The following is a 9,646-nucleotide window of genomic DNA, read 5'->3' as shown; positions in this document are numbered from 1 at the left end:
CAAATTGCTGCCATTTCTGCCTTGCCAGCAGGTCATAGGGATGGCACTGCTTTCCCCAGCACCCATTGCTCCAAGGCAAGGACTCATCCTCCCTAGTAGTGAACTCAGACACCGCTGGACTGTGCACACCCAAGTTGAACAGACCTGCAATGAATCTGTTCTGAGGCACCCGGATGTCATCTACATTGTCTGGTCTATACTGTCTGACACACTTCACTGCAAAAAAACCCCTCAGCCAGCATCTGGGACCTCATCCACACCATGCCCAGTTGCTTTTATACAAGCTGCCAGTAATGAAGGTCACAGTGCTTACTCATGTAAACCACGAGAGGCAGCACTGTGGGGAAGCAGGGCACGCTTGCAGACCTCGTGGCAAGCCTCAAAACTTGCCCGAGATGCAGGTGTTTCGAAGCAGCCACGTCCTGCCACTTCACCCCAGCTCACCACTTCTGCGAGTTCTCTTATTAGCCAGTGTTCTGGGACCCAGCTCTGGCCCCACATGCAGCGGCCAGCTTCCCATGGGGTAAGGACCATCCCACAGGCTTGAGAGATCCTATCTCAGCTGACGGACGTTGCCACCACGGCAGCCCCCTTGCAGCATGCTCCATGGCAGCCAGCTGCTGCCCAGGAGTGCTGCCAAGAGCAGGCTGCTGCTTGTGAACCATTATGTTTGTAGTAGGTTTGAAAAGTCACTTGGTTTCCCCCCCACTTACTGAAGCACAATAGCTTCAAGGACAGGTGGATTTCCATGTTAGAAAGGGAAAACTGCTTTTTTTTTGTTCAGTTTTAAGGCGCTAGTCTACCACTTTCTTCTTCATATTTCCTGAGACCTGATGAACTACACTCATAAGCAAGTGAGAGATGTTGTTCTACAGTTAATCTTCATTCTAAGACTGCATTTATCTAGTTCAGTATATGGGTAAAGTCCTGTTGCAGTTCTGGAAACTGCAAACAGCACTGATGCGTATGACTGCCACATCAAGATCACACACCAAAGCCACTGTTCTCCTTTTAAAAAAATGCAGCTTTGAGTAAACACATGAGACATTCCAGTTAAAGCTAACAGAGAGCAGAGAAGGGCTGAAGGTTGTCCAGCCATATGAGTCATATGTCTATATATGTATTAAAAAAAAATATATATATATATACACATATAATCTTTTATACAATTTGCTGAAATGAAACAAGGGTTTTTTTTTTGTTCCCCACATCAGTGCCAGGGCTCAGTGTCACTTTTCAGTTTCCCAGAGGTCCTCTCAGCAGCTCTATTTCCTAGCTGCATGCTACCACACTGTCCCCTGAGTGAAGCAACTGCTTCCCCCTCAAGCAAAGCACCCTACTGCAGTGTCAAATAAAGAAACTATTGAGGCTCCCTCAACAGTCACTGAAGAGCTTCTGGCATCCCCATCGAGCAATTCAGATTTTAACATCTGGATTGCCTTCAACAAGAACCAGTCCATTCTCCCCAAGAACAGAAGGCTGCTAGGACATCTGGGCTTTCAGATCACCTATCTGTGTACTCGGCATCTGTTAGATAGTTGCACATCCGTATCCTGCAGATGAAACCATACAGCTGCTTATTAAGCATCTCTGCCACCCCAATCAATTCATTACTGAAAAAGATGCAGCCAATAATTATGCCAGAAACTATCTGAGCTCTGGAAAGGAGAGCACGCATGACTGCTCTTGTAGGTTAATAAGAGTTCAGACAGTCATTAGTATCTGTATTAAATCTACTAATTGCCTGGTGTTCCTGGAAAGAATGAAGATTCCGGTGTTTTTCTAAAACCTTTGATCTGTTTATTTACTGAGTAAACATAACCATGATTCATCTCCTCTTTCCTCAGTATTTCCTAGAATTGTATCAATGCATGTGGAATATGCCATTTCTTTTAAAAGATCCTAATACCTCAACTTTGAATCTTTTACATAACACTGCCTTTTCTCTGATCCTGCACCAAGTCTTTTCCAAAGGCAAGCAATTCCAATCCAGTGAAAGCAAGACTCACTCCCAGTTCCTACAGCAGTTGAAAAAAATCACCACTGAAACAGTGTGAAGTCATCAAAATGACTGCACTGAACTATTGCAAATCTCTGTTCCTCTTTTTCCACTGCACTGTATCTTCTTAAGCATGCCCAGGACATTACAGTTCTGGTATAATCAGAGGACTCTGCGTATCTCCAGCTCTCCCCTCCTAACTTACTGAGATCATACTGCAAAGCAGGGCCCTGTGACATGACTGCCTTGAAGCTGTAGGAGATCATTTGACTGGTTAAAATAACAAAACCTGAACTGTAGCAAGTGTGATTTTTTTTTTTCCATTTTTTTTTTTAAATGTAACACCAAGCACTAAGCTCAATAAAGACAGTAAAATTATTACAGAAAGTATCATCTTAAAAACATGTTTCTCTTTAGGCTTTTGTAATAGAAACACAAAGACATCCTGAGATTTAAATCTTTTTCTTAAAAGTAGGCAGCATGATTTGTTTTGAGTCACATGCTTCTCTAAATGAAGCTAAACCACATTTGCCCAGTTTACATAGAAAAATCTTCTGTTCTTTCACCTGTTTTGACTTCCAGTGCTGGAAATTCAGCTTGGAGAATTCAGCTGGATCATTTCTTATTTATGCTTCCCTGTCAAACAAATTCTGTTCTGGATAAACTTTGTAAAAGTCCATTTCACCAGCAAGGACGCCGACAGCGTGTGAGAACAAGCACATGCTCCCTTTCCACACTCATGCTGGAAAGCAAACACCTTCTCTCTCTTACACCACTATTCATTTAGAGCACAACCTAAAGCTTCAAGTGCCATCACTTGAAGATTTCAGACTAACTCAGTGGGAATTGCCCCTGTGTGGGCTCAATACTGCAGACAGGAAAAAAAGAGAAGTAAAAAAGTCCTACCATCAATTAAAACATTCTGGTATCTCCTAACTGCACCAAATACCAAGCATATTACATAAAAAAGGTGTTTGGGTTGATCTTAGGACAGAATTCTCTATCACCAACTTCAGCCTGACTCCAGCTAACCAACCTATGAGAATTCTCTCCTATGAAAAACTGACAAGATTTAACATATAATTTTTTTTAAGAGAGAACATACATCATGCTCTGTCTCCCAGTGTCCAGTAGGAGAGAAATAGCAAGGAGACATTTACTTACTTTCAGCCTGTAGCTGCATCTTGCCTCCAGATTTCTGCCCTTGATACATCCTTAGTCATGCAGTCATGGTTTGTTTTTTCTGTCTCCTGCTTTTAAGCTGCTGTCTCAACCTTCTGCTGCATTCGTCCTACAATTTGACTCCTGTACAAATCAAGAGGTGTGACCAGATAAATCTTTCATCCTGTTTGCACCCAGTCCACCCACTGATGGAAACCCTTTACAAGGCCAACAACAAATGTTTATTAAAATTAATTAGAGCTTGGTGTGGCTGATACCATCACCAATCTCTGTCAATGCCAGAGTTAGCATCTGCACCAGGGACTCGCCATCATTAGTCTAGTCTGCAGGTCCCTGTTTTTTCAGTCATCACTAAAAAAGGAACAGTCAGCTGTTCCCTCAATTTGTTTGACTGGAAGGTGGAGAGCACACCTACAAGCTTCAGTGAAATCTGTAAATGTCTAAAGATCAGAGATGCAATAGCAGAAGGCACTTGAGCTTCAAAATAATTTCAGACTATTGTAATTTCTTAACTATTTTTTAAATAGTTGATTTTCTAAACATTTTTTCTTTAAGAGACAGTGTCTACAGGGTTAGGCTTTATGCTTTTTCTTACTGTAACTAGAACTCAGTAACCAAACAACTAGCCCAAAGATGTACAGTCATCACCTACCAAGATCAAAGGTGTCATTCAGCTTTTTAATCTAGCTGGACGTGAAGTCACAGCCAAATTTTAGGCATCATATTAAATGGGCAGGTTGTTTTCTTTCTGACAGGTTGTCAGGAGCTGTGGAGAACCGCCTGGGAGCATTAAGTGGCAGTACCCTCCATTTGTACAAGTGTTCCCCAACCCTGCCTCATGTTGCTCCTCCACAGCAGCCTGAGTTTGGGTTAAAGCTCGTCTCAGGCACCTGCGTCGAAGCCCTATTTGAAGAGGAGGTTTGGTGGTTGCAGAGCTCCTTGGGGCATGCAGGGCCGTGACAGTGACACTCACAGATGAGCCATAGTCCTTTTAAACATGCCTCCTAGTGCATGACACACAGGTGATGTTGTCTGTGACTCACCTGAAACCTCTTTAACAGCAGGCTGCGATGAATCATAAGGTATTGAAATTTTTTCAAAGCATTAAAGATTTCACCTACACTCTTTTTCTGTAACGTGCTTGCCTACTTCTTTAACACAAGCACAGCCTGGAGGACAGCACTGAAGTTGGGGCATGTTGAAAGCTGGTCCCTAAAAGACAGAGTGCATAACACACACTCGCTGCATTGACAAGACCTGGCACACAGATTCAGAACAATTCCTTTGCAAAGGTCAGTGAGTCAAAAAATACATGTATTATAAAACAATATAATTAAACAACTGTCTGTTCCCCATCACCACAGGCAGCTGAGCTACCAACACACACTGGTAGAGTGATCCCAGGAGCATTTTCAGTCCCTCAGCAAGTGCAGGGTTTCCTATGGGACAAATGTTGAGATAGATATGCTCTTCAACCAAAATTTCTTTCAGTTTTTAAGTGGCTGTACCATCTAGAGTGCCAAATACCTCACAGTCCTCCGCCAGGTCCTAAGGTAATACCAGTTACTCTAAACTGTAACATTCTGGGCAACACATTTCTGTCCCTGAGCCTGGCCTCAGCTGAAATGCAAACCCTCTTCCATTCCTGAGCCTTGCACCTAAAGTTTGCCTCCTTAACCTTACATTTCAGTTCTCAAAACTGGTTTGTGGCTCGGTTGCTTAAGTTGAATAAGGTTTCTTACCAAACTTTCCCACTTTGCTTGTCCTCTAACCTCCACCTAAGGTAGGAAGTTATCTCCTGGGCCAGGGAACAGGAGACCTTTCCCTCCAGCCCTCATGGTGGTCACCCCGAGCAGCCACCCCCCTCATCCTGCCCTACAGGCATCCTCTGCCTTCTTCCACCTTGTGTTGCCCATTCAGGAAGCCACCTGTCCACAGAGCTCTTTCCTCAGGATTGATGCGTGCCAGAAAGCCACAGCTGGGACTCTTCAGAGAATCCACCCCAGATTTCCCTCAGCAGTGAGAAAAGGCTGTTTTTTCCTGCACATTGAAAGGCGTGGGATTGAGTCACCTTGGTTCTCATTTCTGTGAGCTGGGAGACCTGACGATCTAGTGTATGCCTGGGGGTGGAGAACATGGTGCTAAGTAAAAAGCGAAGAACTGGGGGTAATGAAATGACTGGTGTGCAACATGAAAACAACATGAAAACCCTGCCTGGGTTTCCTTCTTGTCAGGAGGTTTGCTGCACAGCACCCAGACCCTTCTCAGTCACTCACCCAGGTTCACCTTCAGCAGCATGATGCAGCCCAGGTGTCTCCTGTACCCTGGTATAGGAGACAGACCTATCTGAAATGAAATTAAACACCTTCAAATAATTAAAACACCTTAAAACACAGCCCTTTACCACAGGCAGAGATTTCTGAAGAGGAGATCGCCCAGCTCTGAGCATGGTCCACCAGGAGAAAGGCACAAGGTGGCAATATTGAGGCTCCCACAGAGACCACGCTGCAGGCCTGTCTGCTTTCCCTGCCCTTCTGTTGGGCAGCAACTGGTCCTTGGACCCCCTACAACTGGAGGGGAGCCAAAAGCAATCTGTGCTTCCTCCATGCCCACGCACCACGGCAATGAACAACCTGGCTGTGAAAACTCAGCCAAATGCAAAACAAAACCCAGCACTCACATTCACTCTGTGGTTCCAGTATGTACAAAAATAAGCATCATGATGTAACTAGCATCAAGTTAACAAATACAAATGGTTTTACAGCAGCATCATGCACCTCTTATTTTTTACCAGCCTGTTGATTATGTGTTGTTAGGACCAGGCTGTAAATCTCTGTCCTGCTGAGTAACAGCTCCCTCTACCAGGGGTCACTTGGGCATTGGTGTGGAAAGTGCTATGAGCAGAAGAGTGGTAAGCTACAATTATATAGTGTGTCCGTTTGGGGCGGGGGGGGGGGGGGGGGGGGGAGGGGGTAGGGAGGGTAGGGGGATATTATAATTAAATTAGCACGCATGGGTTTTCCTCCAAATCTTCTCTTCAATCCAGAATCATAAGCAAGAGTTCTTCTACACAGAAATAGTCAGTATTTCTTAGTTTGATAAACCAGGTCAGGTTAAAAGAAGAAGAAAGAAAGCACAACAAATAGTTACTTTAGGACCATTAATCTTTTTTCATACTCAAGAGGAAGAAATTTTAAAACCACTACATTAGTTATAGTTCCAGGAAGAGATTTGGTTGAAACGTCACAGGCTATATATATGCTATTAAACTGCAGTTTTAGAAGCTTGGACTCATCTTGATCTTGAATTTGATCTAACTTTTCACAAGTTTATGAGATACAGAAGGAATGGAAGAAACAATATTCTGGATCTTGGAGCAAATTACTCAGAAGAACTAGGTGTCAGCACTGCAAAACATGAACCAAGCATCAACTCTGCGAAAACTGAACTATAGTAGGAATATGTATGAAAAAATTAAAAGCCTGTAGTTGAAGAAAAAGATATTCTAACACTTTCTACACCTTCCCCTTTAATTCAGATCACAAACCTGACTGCTAAATTAGCATCAAAGCTATAGCCCTAGTTAGTTTTGCTTCAATGATTGTGGTTATTTACAAAGAAATGTTCAAGACCAAATAAATTTTATGCTAAAATGTTTAAATACTTGACTTTAGAACTGCTTACCAGGAAAACAACAGGAAAAGGATGTGGCCTGATAAATGCTTGTGACAACTTCATCAGTGTTATATTTATTCATATGAAATTGATTTCACTAAGAATTAGTAAGCATAAGAAGCCTGAAGCATATGCATATCACGATACAAAATTAGCAGTTAAATAATCTCCATTTTCATCAGGAAGACAGATGTTTTTAAACTCACAGTAAATGCTGCCCATTAAAAGCCCTTTAAACCTTTCAGTGAAGGTGCAGGAAAAAAAAAGAAAGGGTACAGAACGGTGCAGCCTCAGTCCCTGCATACCAACCCTCTGAGGAAAGCAAGAGATGGCCAGTGGGAAGCAGAGCGGGGAGATGGTATGAAGGAGAGGGCAGGAGCAGGCCCTTCATTTGGTTGAAACCCAGGTTGTGGTACCATGTGAGTCCCTTTCTATTGGGACTACATATCTAACTATGCATACATACTGTAGCATATAGTTACATATAGATACAAAGGCTACCTTAGAGTACAGGTGGCATGAACCTCTCCCTGCCCTAGTTCTTCAGGGCAGGAACACCCTGCACACACCTGTAGCAAGGACAGATGGAAAAAAATGTGAAAAAAGCACAGAAGGACACAAAATCCCTCACAATTTCAGGCCAATCCTTGTGGAAAGGTGAAAGGCCGTCAAACCCCTTTCATCTGTCTTTCCTCTCCCTCCCACTGTGTCCTGTGTCTCCACACAAGTATGTGCAGACAGCAAGCAGAGGCTCCTGTCTGCATCAGCCTCCTGCAGCTCTAAGGGTTCTCTCTTAGAGAGAGCAAATAGTAAAAAATGACACTAAATTTGACTAAACAATTAAGAGTGCAAGAAAGCATAATGGAAACACCAGCATAAGCGATAATATGGAAAGCCTTTATTTGCAAACATGGTCAAAACCCATCACTTTCACAGTGTAAAAAACAAACAAACAAACAAACAAACAAAAAAAAAAAAAAAGCCCCCAAAACACTACACCAAAACAAAACAAAAACAAAACAAAAACAAAACACAGCAAAAAAACAAGCCAGATTCTATTAAATTACATTTCTTCCTGTCTCAAAGCCAAGAACTTAGTTGTCCCCTCCAACCCAAACAATTTTATGATTCTAACTTAGTAGGATTCAATGGAACAACACAGAGATGCATAACAATTAGGAAGAACTGCTTCCCTTAAATCAGGTTATTTTACAGGTTATTTCTTGAGACAGTGCTTGAACCCCAGACTCTGCAGTATGAGGGCCTCAGAGGATTAAACATGCCACTTGCTAAGTGCTTTTCTGAACATACTTTTGTCTGTCAGTTATGTTCTGAATGGGGTTCAACAAATGCTTTCCTAAGGACAACGTGACAGCAAAACTATTCTGTACGTATTGCCCCACAAGCATTAAACCTTGCACATTCCTCATTTTATATGTAAACCAACACTGAGGGGATTATTCCCATTGTCCAACCATAGGGCTGCTGGTTGACCAGCTTCTTCAGGCACTTTGGCGTGCTCCTTTGGTTTCCAACAAGCACTGGTGCCAGCCTGAAGGACAGGAACAAGGTAAGGACCACTGCTCAAACTGCTTTGCAAAGTCCCAGCCAACACGTGTTCCAGGGTCCCTGGCTCCTGTCCCGACTGTCCCACAGAAGAGACCCTCTCTGCCCCATCCCATGAAGAGCTCTCCTTCCATCAGCCTCCAGGCCAGGCAATGGGAAGATGTCCATGAGGGCACTGGCAGCCAAGAGGTCAAACTACATCCTGGGGTGCATCAGACACAGTATAAGCAGCTGGTACAATGAGGTGGTTATCCTGCTATATTCAGCATTGGTGTGGCCTCACCTTGAATACTGCGTGCAGTTCTAGGCCCCACAATTTAAGGAGGATGTTCAGGTCCCTGAATGCATCCAGAGGAGGGCAATAAAACTGGTGAAAGGGTTTGGAGGAATGCCCTACAAGGAGCGGCTAAGGACTCTGTTTAAGATGCATTTGGACAATGCCCTTAACATCATGCTTTAACTGGATCAGCCCTGAAGAGGTCAGGCAGTTGGACTAGATGTGACCACTGTAGGTCCCTTCCAACTGAAATAGTCTATTCTATCAGTCAATGGCTTTTAAAGGGAATGTTGTTAAAAATAGGGCTGGAAATTCAGTTTCCTCTCCACACCCAAATGTAGTTATTGCTCAGTAGCTCTTCTGAGAAGAGAGAGCAGCTCAGAAGCTAGGACTTGCAAAGGTACCTAATGCCAAATGGTAACAATGACAAGAGACACAAAAGCAATCAGAAGTCTTCCTCTTCCGCTGCCTTTCATCTGAATGTGAAAGGAATGAGGGAATGGACTTCCTTCTGCATAAACTTCTTGTTGTTAGCAACTAAAGCTATAAAAATCAGTGCCTCAGAAAAGAAAAAAAAAAGAAACAACCAACAAACGCGTAAAAAAAATATTGTATCAAAAGTAGGCAAATTACAAATGTGTGAAAAGGAAACAAAAATGTGCAGAGTATTTTCTACGATTGGGAGACGTGGGATGCTGCACTCATGTTTCACACAGGAGAAAGCAAATGCTCAACACCACTGCTTAACAGTAGTCTAAAAACCATCAGCAGCACTTCACCAGCTTTAGCATAACCAAAGCGGTGTTTCAGCATCTGTAACTATTGTGAGAAAAATTTTACTGGCAAGGCAAGGCGTGAAAGGAAAAAGAAAGGCTTCTGCTAAATGCACAAGAGACAGTTGGCCAAAGAAACCAAATAATTAGAAGTACAAATTTTTTCTCTAAACT

This window comes from Tyto alba, unplaced genomic scaffold (assembly GCF_018691265.1).
Source record: "Tyto alba isolate M040663 unplaced genomic scaffold, T.alba_DEE_v4.0 Super-Scaffold_10, whole genome shotgun sequence".
Taxonomy (NCBI): domain Eukaryota; kingdom Metazoa; phylum Chordata; class Aves; order Strigiformes; family Tytonidae; genus Tyto; species Tyto alba.
Note: the sequence above shows the minus strand (reverse complement) of the source record.